Raw genomic sequence first — 16,358 nt, forward strand, 5'->3', positions numbered from 1 at the left:
GATGGCGTCTGCCAGAAGGAGATGTGTCAGCTTATGCAATAACTCTGGCATATTAGAAATATGGTAGCAAATGATCATAGAGTTGGTTAGTTATTAACTGCAATTGAAACACCGAAAGGAAAAAAGTACAGGGTCAGATCAGCTTAAAACTGTGTGAAACCTAAAAGGCTTCTGTGGCAGCATTTAAAACCCTGATCTCCAGCAACCGGAGGTCGATCATGAAGGAAACCAGGTCAAGGAGCTGATTGTCCAAGTGTTGGAGTAACAAAGGCAAATGGAGGTCACAGCCTCAGCCTGTCTCCTATGGGGAAGGGAGGACCCTGTTAAGAAAGGGTAGAATCCTGATATCTGAGATGGGAAATCTGGGGTAATGCACTTGAGAACCTTAAACTTTCAGATTCCCTGGCACCTCTGGGTTGGTAGAAGTAGCCCCTGCCACTTGCTAGAGGGAAGCCTCCGCCTGCTTAGAGAGTAGACAAAGGCCTCCTCCAAGCCAGATACCTGGCTAGACAGTGTTTGCTGTCCTGCAGATCTGCTGCATCTCCTTGCTGCTGTTAGTTATGCCAATAATGGTGGTCAGGTCTCAGGAAGGCTTGGGTGGTGAGTAGTGCTGTGTCCCTGCTGTGGGAGGAAAGGGATCATTCACCAAAACAGTCATAGGATCTGACCTGTGCTCCAAGGGCCTCCCATATGCTTTCTGCCTGTGTTCCTGTTCATACATCTTCTCCAAAGTTCATGTTATATGACTTCATGTTGGTGGCTTGACATTGGCTGTCATAAAAGTATGTACAACAGAAAAACCAGCAAATGCCACATATCCAGATCTCCTTCTCCCACCTCCTCCCCTTCCTCCCTCTCCTTTTCCTCCCCCCTACCTCCTCCCTTTCTTTGTGGAGAGCTGGTTTATTAGCACACCATTGGAAATGGGGGAATTAACCCATTGGACCCAGTTTTTAGACTCACCTGGGCCATTTATCACATGGTTCTATGTGCTCCATTCAAAAGAGGCCATGGTGAGGTTTTGGTTCTCCTGTTATCAGTGCCAAATCAGATCCTTGAAAGATCTAGGTATTCTCCTTCCCCACTGTAGAATTGCTGAGGTAAAGGGCTGTGGGAATCTATGGGGAGAATTAGGGGAAAGCCACTAACTATATTTGATGTGGTATATTGCAGGATCCTTCCTCAAAGGAAGCAGCCTCCCTCTCAATGAATGAATTCTGGGTCTGAGAACTGACTCACTTCTAGAAGTTGAATGAGGGATTTAATTTTCCATTGTGGCAGCTGACACCGGCCTCTGCTCACTTGCTCTTGACCCTTTTCGTCACACAGGTCAAGCAGTATCTACATTGGCTGCCCATGACCTCAGTCCTAGGCACACCACAGTCTATCAGTCATCACCAGAGGCCCTTGCAGGCCAAGGTCCCTGAGTTGTCTATCTGCCTTGCTTCCGCATTGCCTCTGATGGTCAAGTGCCTCAATATGCCTTTGGTATTCCAGAGTAGGATATCCCCTCTGACTTTAGAGCCCAGTTCCTTTTCTTTAACTTTATTTTTTCCATCACTATTTATCCCTTCTATGCCCTCTTCTATCTCCACCCCACAATCACCACACTGTTGTCCATGTCCATGAATTTTCTCTCATTTTCTTTTTTGCTCAATTCCTCCAGCCTCCAAATTTCCCTCATGCCCCCTCCCACCACTAACAGCTCTGGTGGAGTCCAATTCTAACAACATCTCCTATAGTCAGTCTTAGCCTGCAGAAGAAAGCCACTGCCTACTTCTCAGGAGGCTGCTGCCCCGCCTCTCCCAAACACACTAATGGATTCTTTGTCACTTTAGTAAAGCCAGTGTCCTGTGTGCTCTTGCCAGGATATGAATCCTGAGTCATGAGAGAGTGCCCCCATATCAACAAGCTTTACCTTATTTTCTGTGCTCTAATCCCAACTAGACATTCTCAAGATCCATTCCCACGCATGCTCTCCAGTCCCTCGTGTGTAAACAGCATGATGTCTGGACCAGCTGGCAGAATTCACCTGGACTGCACTGGAAATGCAGAATCTCAGGTGCATCCTGGACTTACTGAATCAGTGCCTGCATTTTAATGAGATCCTAGGTGACACACATGTTTAAGGATAGAAGAGCTGCTTCAGAACTATCCTGACACCCCAGCAGAAAGAGCCTCCAGTTTCTTAAGCCTGAATAAAATTTCTTCTGAGTTTCTGCAACACCATTATCACTATCCCTGTCATTGTCATTGTCACTGACTGTCATCATTATCGCCACTGAGCAGCATCTATTAGGTATCCACTTAATGAGGGGCCATTTTTATAACAGCACAGACTGAGCAGACAATGCCTGGCCCTGTCTGACCCCATTTCCACAGATATTTTTACAAAGCAACCAGGGTGTTTTCACCTTCTGACAGGGTTCTACAACTTACTTGCTTTCACTTAGTTTTAAATCAACTTCCCTGACAAGCCCTACTTTCCCCAGCTCCACACTTCACTGTCACATTTGCTGATGTGGCCAGGTACCTCCCTCCTTGGCCTCTCCACCTTTGTCTACTTACTCAAAGATTTTAGTTATTGTCAGAAGAGCCAAAGACAAAGATCATTCAATTGGCAGGAAACAGTCTTCACACTCTCAGGATTTCCTATTATGTGATGTGTAGCCTTTTCCAGAAACACAATTGCATCCAAAAATAGAAACTGCCTGGATTTACCTTCATCTCAACACAATGACTCCAGGGCCAATGGGACTGGCCTTGAATTAGGGCCAAACACTTTGAAACCCAGAGACTCAACCAAGGAGAAGAAAGCCACTTCCAGCGACTTCCAAGAGAGGGCAGGCAGCTGTTTACTTATTCCCCATTCTTTTGTTATTCTGTTTGATTTTGCCAATAAAACTTGGGTAGGAGGAAGGAAAGAGAGGAAGAGAGGCCATGGACCAAAAGGAAGGAATGGAGTGGAGGAAGCTAAGGAAGACCAGGTGGGAGTGGTAACTATGGGGTATAGGAGATGACTCAAAAGAAAAGAAAAATGGCAGGTTGAAAAGAAAAGATGTGTTGAAGGAGGAAGTGAGAACTGGAGAAGGAAGAGAGGAAGAGAGATTTTAATGTGCTTGCGGCAGACACTGCAGAGCTGGCATGATCAGGACTTCACAGTTGGCCCATGGTTTCCTGAGAGTGGAGAGTGAAGAGAGGCAGTGTTAATGTCAGTGTGAGGTGTGACATTGTTTATTTCCTTCTTTACAATACTCTGAGCAGCATAATTGCCCCTGGGAGGAGTTTACCTCTATCCTCATTCCTGTGTGTGTGTGTGTGTGTGTGTGTGTGTTTTGCAAGGGTGGGGGGCAGGGGTGATTGGGGAAAGTAAACAACATCTTCAAAATTAGAGAGGGTTTGGGTGTCTGTCCCAACAAACCTGAGACCAAAGAAAATATACTGCAATTAAATTGTATGGAGTTAAATGTAATTAAATGGTATTAGGCTACTGCTCTAAAAGAAACCCCAGCATGGAAATAACACTTGGCTTGGATAGTACTGGAAAAGGTGATCCTGGAAGATAGGTTTTTCTAATATATATAGATATAATTATTTCAGAGAAGAATGGAGAGGGAGTGAGAGATAGAAACATCAATGATGAGAGGGAATCATTGACTGGCTACCTCCTGCATGTCCCCCCACTGGGAATCGAGCCCCCAACCAGGGCATGTGTCCTGACCAGGAATCGAACCATGACCTCTTGGTTCATAGGTTGATATTCAACTTCAGAGACTTGAGTCATGCCGGCCGGGCTGGGAGAGAGTTTTTAATGATGATTCTGGGAGAACGTTCATCTCTCTAAGCATAAGGGGCCCCGTGTGTGAAACCAGGGCGGTGGCATTCCTTTTGTAAGGTGTTTGTGAGGATTACATAATTTTTTAATGAAAAATTTCACTTCTCATACAGTCTGTTCAGGGAATTTATGGGCAGAGTCAAGATTCAGGAGGTGGTAGGAAAACAGCTTTGACCTGAAATCAGATGTTGGATCAGAAACAAAAGGAGATTCCAGGGGACAAAAATAGAGAGCTCCAATTGGATGTGGTGAATGAGCAAAAGTGCTGGGACCCTGGGAATCTGAAGTTTTGGAGAAGAGGGAAATAGTTGCAGTGGAGCAGGAGCCAGATTCTTGTACACACTGCATCTTGGGGCAACCAAAGAGATGCGGGGGGTTTCTTTCTCTAAAAAGATTCCAGCTAATACATGAAAATAGCTAGAAACAGAATACAACCACTTTACAAGCTTAATGAAATAGTGTACCTAGCTATTGATCATTGTGTCAGTTATCATTTATTGCCTCTCAATCCCCAGGCCACTCTTTGATATCTGCTCTGTGTTAATGTATTGGACTTAAAACATCTCTTACAAGGAGTGCAATATTAAGCTTTGTCAGTAGAGGGCACTAGAGGGACATTGCAAGAGGAAGAGGCCTTTTGTATTGAGTTTTGTGTTTTCTTGCTCCAGCTGCATGGCTTGTCACTAGTGTGTGCTCTGCCCCACCCACATGCTTAGCATATGCAGTCCTTCAGAGACCTCAGATCACATCCTGGGCCCAGTGACCAGCTTGCCTCAGCACTTGTAATATGGATACTGCACACCAGGCCTCACATCGGCAGTGGAGACCTAACTCCTCCCATGCACTGTTTTCCAGTGTCAGCTGGCCTGAGCCCCCCTCCTTCTCCACAATGTGAATGGTCCACACTAGGCCTTCCACCAGGGAGGACCCACCAGCCTCCGCCTGCCTGAGCCCACGGTTCTTTCTTGCTTGCCTGATCACCATCGACCTGCTCTGGCCGAATGGCCCAGTGAACTTACCTGCTATCTTAGTGAAGCAACACAACTAAGTTGGAGCCCCAACCTTGGCCTGAGCTCTCTTTCCAAGCTTGATTTTCCCTCGGTATTCTTCCTTACATATAAGATACCCTTTATAGGTCTCTTTACATCTCCATAGTTACTCTCCCATCATAGATAACTAGAAGCCCAGTGCACGGATTCATGCACCAGGGGGGTCCCTTGACCAGACCTGCGGGGATCAGGTGAAACTGGCAGTCAGACATCCCTCAGGGGTTCTGGAGTGCAAGAGGGCACTCTTCAAAGTTGCTGTTTCTGGGAAGCTCCTGCATTGAGTGTCTGCCCCCTGGTGGTCATTGAGCATCATAGCTGCATGTTGGCCGGCTGGCCAGTCACTTAGGCTTTTGTATATATATATATACTTCTTGATATTAAACGCCATCTATTTGTATTACTTTGTGGTTTCTGCTTCCTGAGTAGACCCAGACCAAAACAACCATGATTAGCTGCTGACCTAAAGAGACATCCAGGATTGTGTAGCCTTGTTGGAAATATACAACATACCTCTAAAGCATTCTTGTCAAGCCTGAATCTGATCAAGCCAGAGGTCTAACTACAAGTATTTAAGAAATACTCAGGACATAGGGACATGTTAAATGATACTATCAGATTCAATCAGCAAAATCCAGGCTATGGGAAACTCCAAAGCAGAGATAACTAGAATTCTTCAACAAATGAGAGAAAGAACCTATAAATTAAAAAGGACTTAAAAGGCATATTAACCAATTAAAATTCATGGACCTTCTTTGAATCTAAATTCAAACAAATTGTTAAAAAAAAGATTTATGAGACAGTGAAAGAAATTTAAACACTGGATATTTGATGAGACTGGAGTAATTATTTTTTAAAAATGTAAGAGCTAACAGAAGAAATATGAACACTGTTTATTTGATAATATAAGAGAATTGTTTTTCTCTTTAGATGTGACTGCAATGTGTATATTTTTAAAAAACTTTGATCTTTTATATTTATTTACAAAAATATTAACAAATGAAATAGTGTGGTGCTGGGGATTTGCTTCAAAATAATCCTTGTTTTGGATAGAAGTGAATGGGAGGATATATTGGCCATGAGTTGATAAAACTGAAGCTGGGTGATGAGTAAATAAGTTCAAAAAAAGTAAAAAAAAAAAAAAGTAAAAAAAAAAAAAAAAAAAAAGTAACACTTAAAAATTGATAAGAAAAAAAAGGCAACTGAAAAATGAGAAAATATAAATAGGCAATTCATGAGAGAAATATATATATATAGCCAAAAAAAATGTGTAAATGTGCTCAACCTTTCCAGTAATAAAGAAAATGCAAATATTAATAAAAGAAAGATCAATGAGATTATGAGATTTCAGGGAAATGGAGATTCCCATTGGTACTACCATCTGAAAAACAACTTGACAAATTTTCAGAAATGCAAAATGAGCATTTTTGTAAACCCAACAGTTTTGCTTCTAGATATATCTATCTCAGAGAAATGATCAAATATGTAGACATGAATATTAGTTTATTATTATTTTTTTGCAATAACAATACCCTAGGAGCAAACTAAATCTCCATCAATGGAGCAGTGGTTAACAAAAAGAAGTAGTTATACAAAACATGGAATATCCACTCAGTGGGCCCTCTGCAGCCATTAAAAAGAAAAATTACATGGGCTAACATGGTAAAGAATATATCCAAGCCCTGACCGGTTTGGCTCAGTGGATAGAGCATCGGTCTGCGGACTCAAGGGTCCCAGGTTCGATTCGGGTCAAGGGCATGCGCCTTGGTTGCGGGCACCTCCCCAGTGGGGAGTGTGCAGGAGGCAGCTGATCGATGTTTCTCTCTCGTTGATGTTTCTAACTCTCTATCCCTCTCCCTTCCTCTCTGTGAAAAATCAATAAAAATATATTTTTAAAAAAAGAATATATCCAAGATATATTGTTAAGTGAAAAAAAAAAACATATTACAGATTAATGTGCTTTATTTGATCCCATTTCTGTACAAATAAAACTAAACTAAAACACCTAGAACAGGTCCCCCTAAAAATGATATATTTGGAAATGCTTATAGATGTTCATATAAATTCATATATACTTATTCTGCTTTGTTGATTTGTCATAACATATTCATAGTGCTTTTATAATTTACTTTTATTTTTTAAGTGTTTTCTGAATTTGACAACAAAAAAATCATTGGTGATCTGAGAAAGAGCACTTTTCACCACATGTCATCGTGAAAGATGGACTGTAGTGGGCTGGGAGCCTGGTGGGTCCCTCTGCAGAGGCTAAACCTACTACCAGGCCCTGCTTACCCTACCTATCTGTTCCCATTGGTATATAAGTAACTAGCCAAGTTTTAAGATATAGAAAACGCAAATGATTTTGCCTATTTAAAGGAATTTCCTCAAATGTGTCTTGTTATAGGATTTTAGGGCCAAAGGGGATCTTTGAGGTCAGCTAATACAATTTCTGACTTTTAAGGATGAGAAAGCTGAGGTCCAGAGAAACTAATAAGGTTGCCCAGGCCCTAAACTATTTGACACTTTGAAAGTGTCTCTAACTAAGTAGCAAGAGGGCAGCTAGAGAAGCACACCCATTTGGGAACCATGAGGAAGTAACTAGGGAATTGTGTGTTCAGGACAAGCATCCAGATAAGAATTACTGCAAAGTTGCTGACAGCCACGTATGAGTGACCAGCATCCAGCAAGAAATCACCACTGGGATCAGGAGAGTGAATCATCCCAGGCTTTGTTCTCTGTAGGACAACACATTTTTCTTTGGCTCTCTCTGTTCTATATCAAGGGATTGTTTCCACCGGGGTCACCAGGCTGAAGGACCCATTAAATTTGGCCTCATTCCTGTCTTGGCAAGCTGCCACAGTCAGCGTGATGGAAGAGTGTTTACACATGTCCTTTCCCAGGAACATATTCTCTAGTCTGTCTGATAAAGCCCAGAGTCAGATGGGCAGAGTGGTAAAAAGAGCATTGGACAAAGAGTTAGCTAGTGGGGTACTGGTCTCTTTCCATCATGAACCCTGCTGTGTGAACTTGAGCCAGTCATTTAAGGTGTTTTAAGGATGCAAAACAAAGGGTTAGATGGGACACCTCCTTCTCTTGTGTTTTAGGAACCAGTTCTGGGATGAAAGTGGCTTCTAGCCTGAGGTTGTTCTCTCAAGCAGAGTGAGAAAGAAGTGCAAGGTGTAGCCACGATTGGTAAAGAAGCAAAGCCAGATATCAAGGGGGGAGGGGGGAGGTCAGTGTGGACATCACTACTCCACCAGAGAGCAAGTAGATTCATCCTTGGAGCAAACCATAGTGCTGCCTGGAACACTATGCTGGGAAGGCTCTGAGTGAAGCCTGAGCTCTGGGAAGAGAGTGCTCTGGTCCATTAATATTGTCTGCCACAGGCAAGAAGGAGACATAGAACAGGGTGAGAGGATATGATAAAATCTCTTCAGAAAGAAAATTTCAGAAAGCTGGCTCCTGTGATAAGAACAGATACGAGCACAAGGAATCAGGAAGCCTGGGTCTGTTCTCCAGTCTGTCACTAAATAATTCATAGTTTTGGAAGAAATCAGTAACAGGTTGGGATCCCTATGTACTGGCTCTGTTGTGATCTGAGGCATGATAAGAAAGGCTGCTACAGGGTCTTTGGAAGTGGGGGTGAAATAAGGACCAGGCCTGAAGGTCCAGCCACAGGAAGTGTTTGGCCCAGTTTTGTCTCATCTTAATTAATGTGGTAATTGTACAGAAATTTATAAAAATAAGGTGAATTATATATTTTTCCACTGTGATATATTTAAAAGGGCAGTAAATAAGAAACCAAAAGAAAATTAACTAGATTCCAACATCTTGTATTTTCTTGGTATGAAGAGAATTTGATGTAAATGACTTTTTTAATAAGTAGATTTACTTTTTTTTTGCTTATGTTTAGGAAAATAAACAATAATCTATGAGAATGGAATATATTAAAATTTATGAATGAATAATTATTTAATAAAATTAATTGGTAATAATAACTTAATAATTATTATCATTATTATTACTGAATGACTAAACAGTGACAGTGACAGTCTTTTTTTAAAAATGTATTCTATTGATTTTTACAGAGAGGAAGGGAGAGGGATAGAGAGTTAGAAACATCGATCAGCTGCCTCCTGCACACTCCCTACTGGGTATGTAACCACAACCAAGGTACACGCCCTTGACTGGAATCGAACCTGGGACCCTTGAGTCCGCAGGCCAACACTCTATCCACTGAGCCAAACCAGTCAGGGCTACAGTGACAGTATTTATGCCATCATCACTTGTAAGTAAACCTGAGACAAACTAGGGCCCTTTTTGAAATTACATGCAAAAGTGAAAAAGGACTAGAAAGTACCATATAAAAATAATAAACTATTATTTGATTTGATGTTGCAAAGTTATTCTTATTCAATAAAATAAAATGAAAGTAATGTGGAAATGGGAAGAGAAGTTCTAGGGTTGTTTTCCAAGGCAGGCACAGCAGTGTAAGACATACACTGCCCTGGTTCAACCTACTGACTCTGAACTCAGACTGACTGAAATCCTGGCTCCCTCAAATAATGAGAACAATAGATCTACTGACCCTGCCCCAAAACAAAGGCGTGTGAGCCTAGCAGGTAGCAGCTAGACATTTGCTGAGTGGCCTCAGACTCAGCATTGGAACCAAGTCACTGAAATTGTATCAACCTGGTGAACACCACTTGCCCATACCTAGTGACTCACTGAGAACTTACCTCATGCAACTCAAATACCACTTTTTCAGTGACTGAACCTAATAGGAAACTGGAAGTCGGAGGCAGATCTCAGTGCATTGAGACTTTGCTGACCTGCCCCCAAGCTAGATGCATCAAAGCTGGTCTTGGTGTGCATCTTGATCCTTTCTACATTCACCCAGGCAGCCACGAATTGTGGATCACTTCTAGCTCCAAACATGTCACCCAGGACCAGTAATAGGCAGCATCTTATATTGGCATTCATCAGAGTCCATCCCAAGAGGCCCAGAACCAACACACCCAGTGGCTGGCTTCAGATAATATCAGAGCAGGATCCAATAAGCTTCACAAGCAACATATCTAAAGGGAGATTTCAGCAAGCAGACCCTGCTAAGGCAAATTACACTCTGTGTGGTCAGCACTTGCACAGCAACTTGCACACTGGTTGGGGTTAAGCCTCACAGTCAGTCAGCCTGAGGGTTAATCCCATGCATAAACTGTCCAATAGCAATTAAGGTAATTACAACAGGAGGGCCCATATAACTCACACAAGGGAAGTTCCTGGAACATCCAGCTCAGGAGATCAAAAAGAATGCACCACTAGACCTCACAGGACACATACTACATAAGGCCACCCCACCAAGATTGGGAGTCATGGTAGATCATCTAATATATAGAAACAAACACAAAGATGCAGCCCAAATGGGAAGACAAAGAAACAGGCCCCAAATGAAAGAACAGAAGAAATCTCCAGAAAAAGAGCTAAATGAAAAGGAGGCAAGTAATTTATCAGAGATGGAGTTCAAAGCAATGGTTATAACAATGCTCTCAACAGTGTGAAAAAGGATATAGAAACCATAAAAAAGAACCAGTCAGAAATGAAGAATACAATATCTGAAATGAAGAATACACTGGAAGGAATAAACAGTAGGCTGGTGAATCAGATGATCAAATCAGTGATTTTGAAGACAAGGTAGAAAAAAACACCCAATCAAAGCAGCAAAAGGAAAAAAAGAATTTTAAAGAATAAGGGAGCCAACCAAAATGGCGGCATAGGTAAACACCTGAACTTGCTGCCTCGTACAACCACATCAAAACTACAACTAAAAGACAAAACAGATATCATCCATAACCACGGGAAGGCTGACTGAGTGGAAGTTATACAACGAGAAGGAATGAGAAAAGCGTACTGAGACTGGGAGGAGGTATGGAGGTGCAGAAGTATGGAGGTACAGAGGTGTGTGCGGAAACAGGCTGGCAACTGGGTTTGCTGTTCTCTTTTTCAATCAGGAGGGAGATATAAGCTCCCTACTGCTCTGAAATCCAGTTCTGGGTGAGACTCTGGGGATCCAGACTCACACAGGAAGAAACTGGACAGTCTTGCATCGGGCTAGAACATGAGGGCGGCTTTCTCTCAGAAGTGCTGCAGCGATCATTGTTCCTGCACGGTGTGGGGAAACACAGAGACCTGGGGACCTCCTCGGGGCAGGGCTGATGGGCAGCCATTCCTGTTTGCTCCACCCTGGTGATTCCCTGAGATCCTGCCCCACCCAATTTACAACCCCACCCAAGCTGTGCGCAGAGGTTTTTGCATATGAATGGTCTGGCCTTTTGCAATCTAAAACCTAACAAACTGTAGCTGGGTCAGAGAGCCCCAGAACTTCCAAAAGAAGGCCCAAGGCTCAACAGCAGCCTGCATTGCTTCACAGCTGGGCCTCATCTGGGCACCTCCAAACTCCAAACAAAGAGGAGGAATCTGTAGGTCTCTCTGTAGCTCCTGCTGGGTGGCCTCAGGCAGTGGCTGACTTTGCACCTCCTTGGAGATCCAAGAGCCAGTGTACCTAATGGTCAGAGTGAGAGCATACCAGATTACAACTCTTCACATCCATAAGAGACACACTCAGGGTGCAGACTCAGTGAGTGCCAAAGCCCCAATGAAGCAAGTCCTGCCCCATAAGGGTGTCTCCAGGACAGTAGTTCTCCCATTGTAGACACAACTGGTCCTCACAGTTGATTGGCCTGGAGGTCAATTCCTCCCAGTGATACCAACAGCAATCAAGGCTTAACTATAACAAGATTGTGCACACAGCCCACAAAGGAGTGCACCAAGAGTGTTCACCTCAGGTAATTAGGGAGGCTGAGCCACTGGGCCCTTTAGGACACCTAGCACACAAAGCCACTCTATCAACACAGGGAAGCAGTCAAATGTAGAGACAAAGAAATATGTCACAAATGAAAGAAATGGAGTAAAGAAAACTACTGGATATAGAGTTCAAAACCATGATTATAAGGTTACTCAAGAATCTTCTAGAACCTCCGAGAAATTTAGTGAGACCCTCAAGGATATGAAAAAGGACCAACTAGAAATTAAGAATACACTGACTGAAAAAAGAATAATATACAGAGATCCAACAGCAGACTAGAGGATCCCAAGAATCAAGTCAAAGATCTGAAATACGAAGAAGCAAAAAACACACAACCAGAAAAGCAAAAAGAAAAAAGAATCCAAAAATACAAAGATAGTGTAAGGAGCCTCTGGGAAAACTTCAAGTGTACCAACATCCAAATTATAGGGATGCCAGAAGAAGAGAGAGAGCAAGATATTGAAAGCCTATTTGAAGAAATAATGACAGAAAACTTCCCTTACCTGGTGAAAGAAATAGACTTACAAGTCTAGGAAGCGCAGAGATCCCCAAACAAAAGGAATCCAAAGAGGAGCACACCAAGACACATCATAATTAAAATGCCAAGGGCAAAAGACAAAGAAAGAATATTAAAAGCAGCAAGAGAAAAAGTTATCTACAAGGGAGTACCCATATGACTATCAGCTGATTTCTCAATAGAAACTATGCAGGCCAGAAGGGAGTGGCGAGAAATATTCAAAGTGATGAATACCAAGAATCTACAACCAAGATTACTCTGCCCAGCAAAGCTATCATTTAGAATTGAAGGTCAGATAAAGAGCTTCACAGATAAGAAAAAGCTAAAGGAGTTCATCACCACCAAACCAGTATTATATGAAATGCTGAATGGTATTCTTTAAGAAGAAGATAGAAGAAGAAGAAGAAGAAGAAGAAGAAGAAGAAGAAGAAGAAGAAGAAGAAGAAGAAGAAGAAAGAAGGAGAAGAAGAAGAAGAAAAAGGTAAAGATAAAAATTATGAACAACAAAGTGAAAACAAATATTTATCTATCAACAAGTGAATCTAAAAATCAAGTGAATAAAAAATCTGATGAACAGAATAAACTGGTGAGTATAATAGAATCAAGGGCATAGAAAGGAAGTGGATGGGCAATTCTCTGGGGGAAGGGGGTGTTCGAGGTGTGGGAAGAGACTGGACAAAAATCGTACACCTATGGAGGAGGACAGTGGGGGAGGGAGGAGTAAGGGCATGTGGTGGGGTGGGAACTGGGTGGAGGGGGAGTTATGGGGGAAAAAAGAGAAACAACTGTAATAATCTGAACAATAAAGATTTATTTTTTTTAAAAAAGAATGAGGGTAGTTTAAGGGACCTTTGTGACAACATGAAGCATAACATCTGCATCATAGGGGTACCAGGACAAGAAAAGAGAGAACAAGGAATTGAGAACCTATTTGAAGAAATAATGACTAAAAACTTCCGTAACTTGGGGCAGAAAAGAAGACATACAAGTCCAGGAATCCCAGAGAGTTTCAAACAAGATGTACCCAAAGAGGCTCATATCAAGACACTATATAATGAAAATAGGAAAGGTTAAAGACAAAGAGAGAATCTTAAAAGCAGTAAGAAAAAAACAGTTAGCTACCTACAAGAAAGCACCATAAGACTGTCTGCTTATTTCTCAACAGAAACATTTCAGGCTAGAAGAGACTGGCATGAAATATTCAAAGCAAAGAAAAGCAAGGTCCTACAATCAAAACTATTTTACCCAGCAAGGTTACCATTTAAAATTGAGGGAGAAATAAAGAGCTTCGCAGATAAGAAAAATCTAAAGGAGTTTGTTATTACCAAACCAGTATTACAAGAAATGTGAAAGGGCCTTCTAAAAGGAGGAGGAGGAGGAGGAGGAGGAGAAGAAGTAGCAGTGGAGGAGGAGGAGGAAGAAGAAGTAGAAACTGAGGAACATAGTTAAAAGAATAAAATGGCAATAAACATGTACCTACCAATCACTTTGAAGGTAAATGGCTTAAATGTTCCAATTAAGAGACATAGGGTAGCTGAATGAATAAGAAAAAAAAGACCCACTCGGGTGATGGGGGCTTGCCTGGTGTTGGAATGGCTGGGGGGAGGGAGGAATCAATTAGGGAAAAAGGAGACATATGTAAAACTTTAGACAATAAATAAAGAACCATATATATGCTGTCTATATGAGACCCATTCAGAACAAAATATACACAGACTAAAAGGGATGAAAAATATATTTCATGCAAATTAAACTGAAAAATAACCTGGGGTAGCACTACTCATATCTGACAAAATAGACTTTAAAATAAAGGGTATAGTAGAGACAAAGAAGGACACTACATAATGATAAAGGGAGCAATCCAACAAGAGGATATAACCCTTATAAACACTTATACACCCAGCGTAAGAGCTCCTAAATTTATAAAGCATATCTCGATGAACATAAAGGGAGAGATGGACAATAATGTAATCATATTATAAAATTTTAACACCTTATTGACATCAATGGGTAGATCTTCCAGAAGGACAATCAACAAGAAAACAATGGCCTTAAATGACACACTAGATCAGATTAATTTACAGAGCATTTCACCTCAAAGTAGTGGTATATACATTCTTTTGAAGTGCACATGGAACGTTTTCTAGGAAGAGCACATGATAGGACACAAATCAAGTCTCAATAAACAAAACTGAAATCATATCAAGCATCTTCTCTGACCATAATGATATGAAACTAGAAACCAATCACAAGAACAAAACTGAAAACACACAAAGACATGAAGGCTAAATAACATGTTACTTAAAAATAAATGGGTTAACAATGAGATCAAGAAAGAAATCAAAAGATATCTTGAAACAAATGAAAATGAGAACAAAACAACCCAAACTCTATGGTAAATAATGAAAGCAGTCCTAAGAGAAAAATTTATACAGGCCTACCTCAAGCAACAAAAAAGAAAATAATAAAAATCACAGCATAAATAAATAAAATAGAGTCTAAAAAACAATACAGAAGACCAGTGAAATCAAGAGCTGGTTCTTTGAAAAATTAAACAAGGGGAAAAAACGAAAATGGAGGCCAAATAGGCAGACATGTCCTGCGCCTTTTCCCAGAGCAGGTAGAAGAAACAACACCTGGAACTGATGAATTAGACAAAGCAGGTGAGGCAATCTGCAGCTAGAAAGGGCAGAGGACACCTGGAGAATGGTAGGATAGGGAATCTGGGCTGGAGAGAGAGACACTTGACCACTGGGACAAGAGGGTCAGAAAGAACCTGTATGGCACCAAGTCCTCATCCCTTGGGGACAGGCATAGCATCCAACTGTGGGCCACCGCAGGGCTGATGGCAGCCAGGGAATCTAGACTTAAGTTCACAGCCACAAGAGGCTGCATCCAGAAAGGCAGCCTGAAGGGCTGCCCAAGCCACGTGCGCTGGGGGGAGAGAAACTCGCAGTTGTGTGATTGTTTTGCCTTTGTTTTGTCTTTTCTTTTATTCACTAAACCCAGTTCATAGGACCTTTCAATTACAAACATTCACCAAGGCTGTTGTTCAGGTGGAGGTTCAGATTTGTGGAGGCTGGGAAGAGGCTGTGGAGGAAAGCAGCACAGGGAGATGTGACCAGGAATCTGACACTGAGACATTCCAGACCCTCCAAACCTAAGCAGCCATTTGTTTCCTGAAGAGTCAGCCCCTCACAGCAGCCTCAGGGTTTGCAGAGAAAACAAACGCTCTGAATAGCCCAAGGGAGCCCTCCAGGACTGGGTTGAGGAGGGCTATTAGGTCCCAGAAAACAATGCAGCACCACCCTCACCTAAAGTTCTTTCAGAAACAGATTCTTGAGTGATTAAGATTGAGAGCAGGTAGGCAGGCAAAGCAGACAGATTGGTCCCTCCTGCATGCAGCCAAGGCTGTGGAGAGACACAGAGGAGCCAAGGATTGCTTGGAACTTCAACACAGTGCTAACTACCTAACAGAAAACTGAGAAGTGGCACACAGAACAGAAGAGTGGGGTCTTAAACCAGCCTCCATGGGGCATTAAAACTCGGCTGAAGCAAATGACACTTCACTTTTATATTTTTTTCTTTTATTTAAAAAATTAAAAAAAAATCTGTTTTTTTTTAAATTTTTTGTATTATTTTTTCATCATTCTATTTTTATTTTTTATTTTATCTTAGTTTTCTTTTTTCCCACCCTTTTCTTCCTCACTTCTCCCCTTTTTATCCTGTTTTCTCTTCTCCTGTCCCCACTTTAGTTTTTCTATTTTCTTTCTTTTTACCCCTTGTTAAAAATTGATCTTCTTTATCTGCTTTATAGATGTGTTATTATTATTGTAGTTTCTGTTGGTTTACTAATATATCTAATTTCCTCTCCCATGCTCCAAGTCCATGCACCCTTCTCTTTTCTCTTTCTTTGCTAGACAATTTTTTAAATGCTTTTGTTTTTCCTCTCCTCACACTCTCTTCTTATCCTAATTGTTTAATTACTTTCAATCGCTAGACTCAAGCCTATCTGCTCTTCTCTACTCTCCTTTTCTAAAAATAGATGAATATATAAATAAATTAAAATTTTTTTGTTTTTTGATAAAAAAATCAAAT

The 16,358-nt window shown here is 41.6% G+C and overlaps 1 long non-coding RNA gene across 1 annotated transcript; it reads right to left on the reverse strand.

Annotated features, from left to right (window-relative positions):
- Positions 1 to 330: 330 nt before the first annotated feature.
- On the reverse strand, positions 331 to 12,297 carry LOC118675416. The gene is made up of 3 exons (XR_004973899.1): positions 12,247 to 12,297; positions 964 to 1,118; positions 331 to 621 (listed from the first exon to the last, which is right to left on the reverse strand). It is a non-coding gene; the product is annotated as an uncharacterized LOC118675416 (long non-coding RNA).
- Between the last annotated feature and the right edge of the window lie 4,061 nt (positions 12,298 to 16,358).

This window comes from Myotis myotis, unplaced genomic scaffold, assembly GCF_014108235.1.
Source record: "Myotis myotis isolate mMyoMyo1 unplaced genomic scaffold, mMyoMyo1.p scaffold_m19_p_2, whole genome shotgun sequence".
Lineage (NCBI taxonomy): Eukaryota > Metazoa > Chordata > Mammalia > Chiroptera > Vespertilionidae > Myotis > Myotis myotis.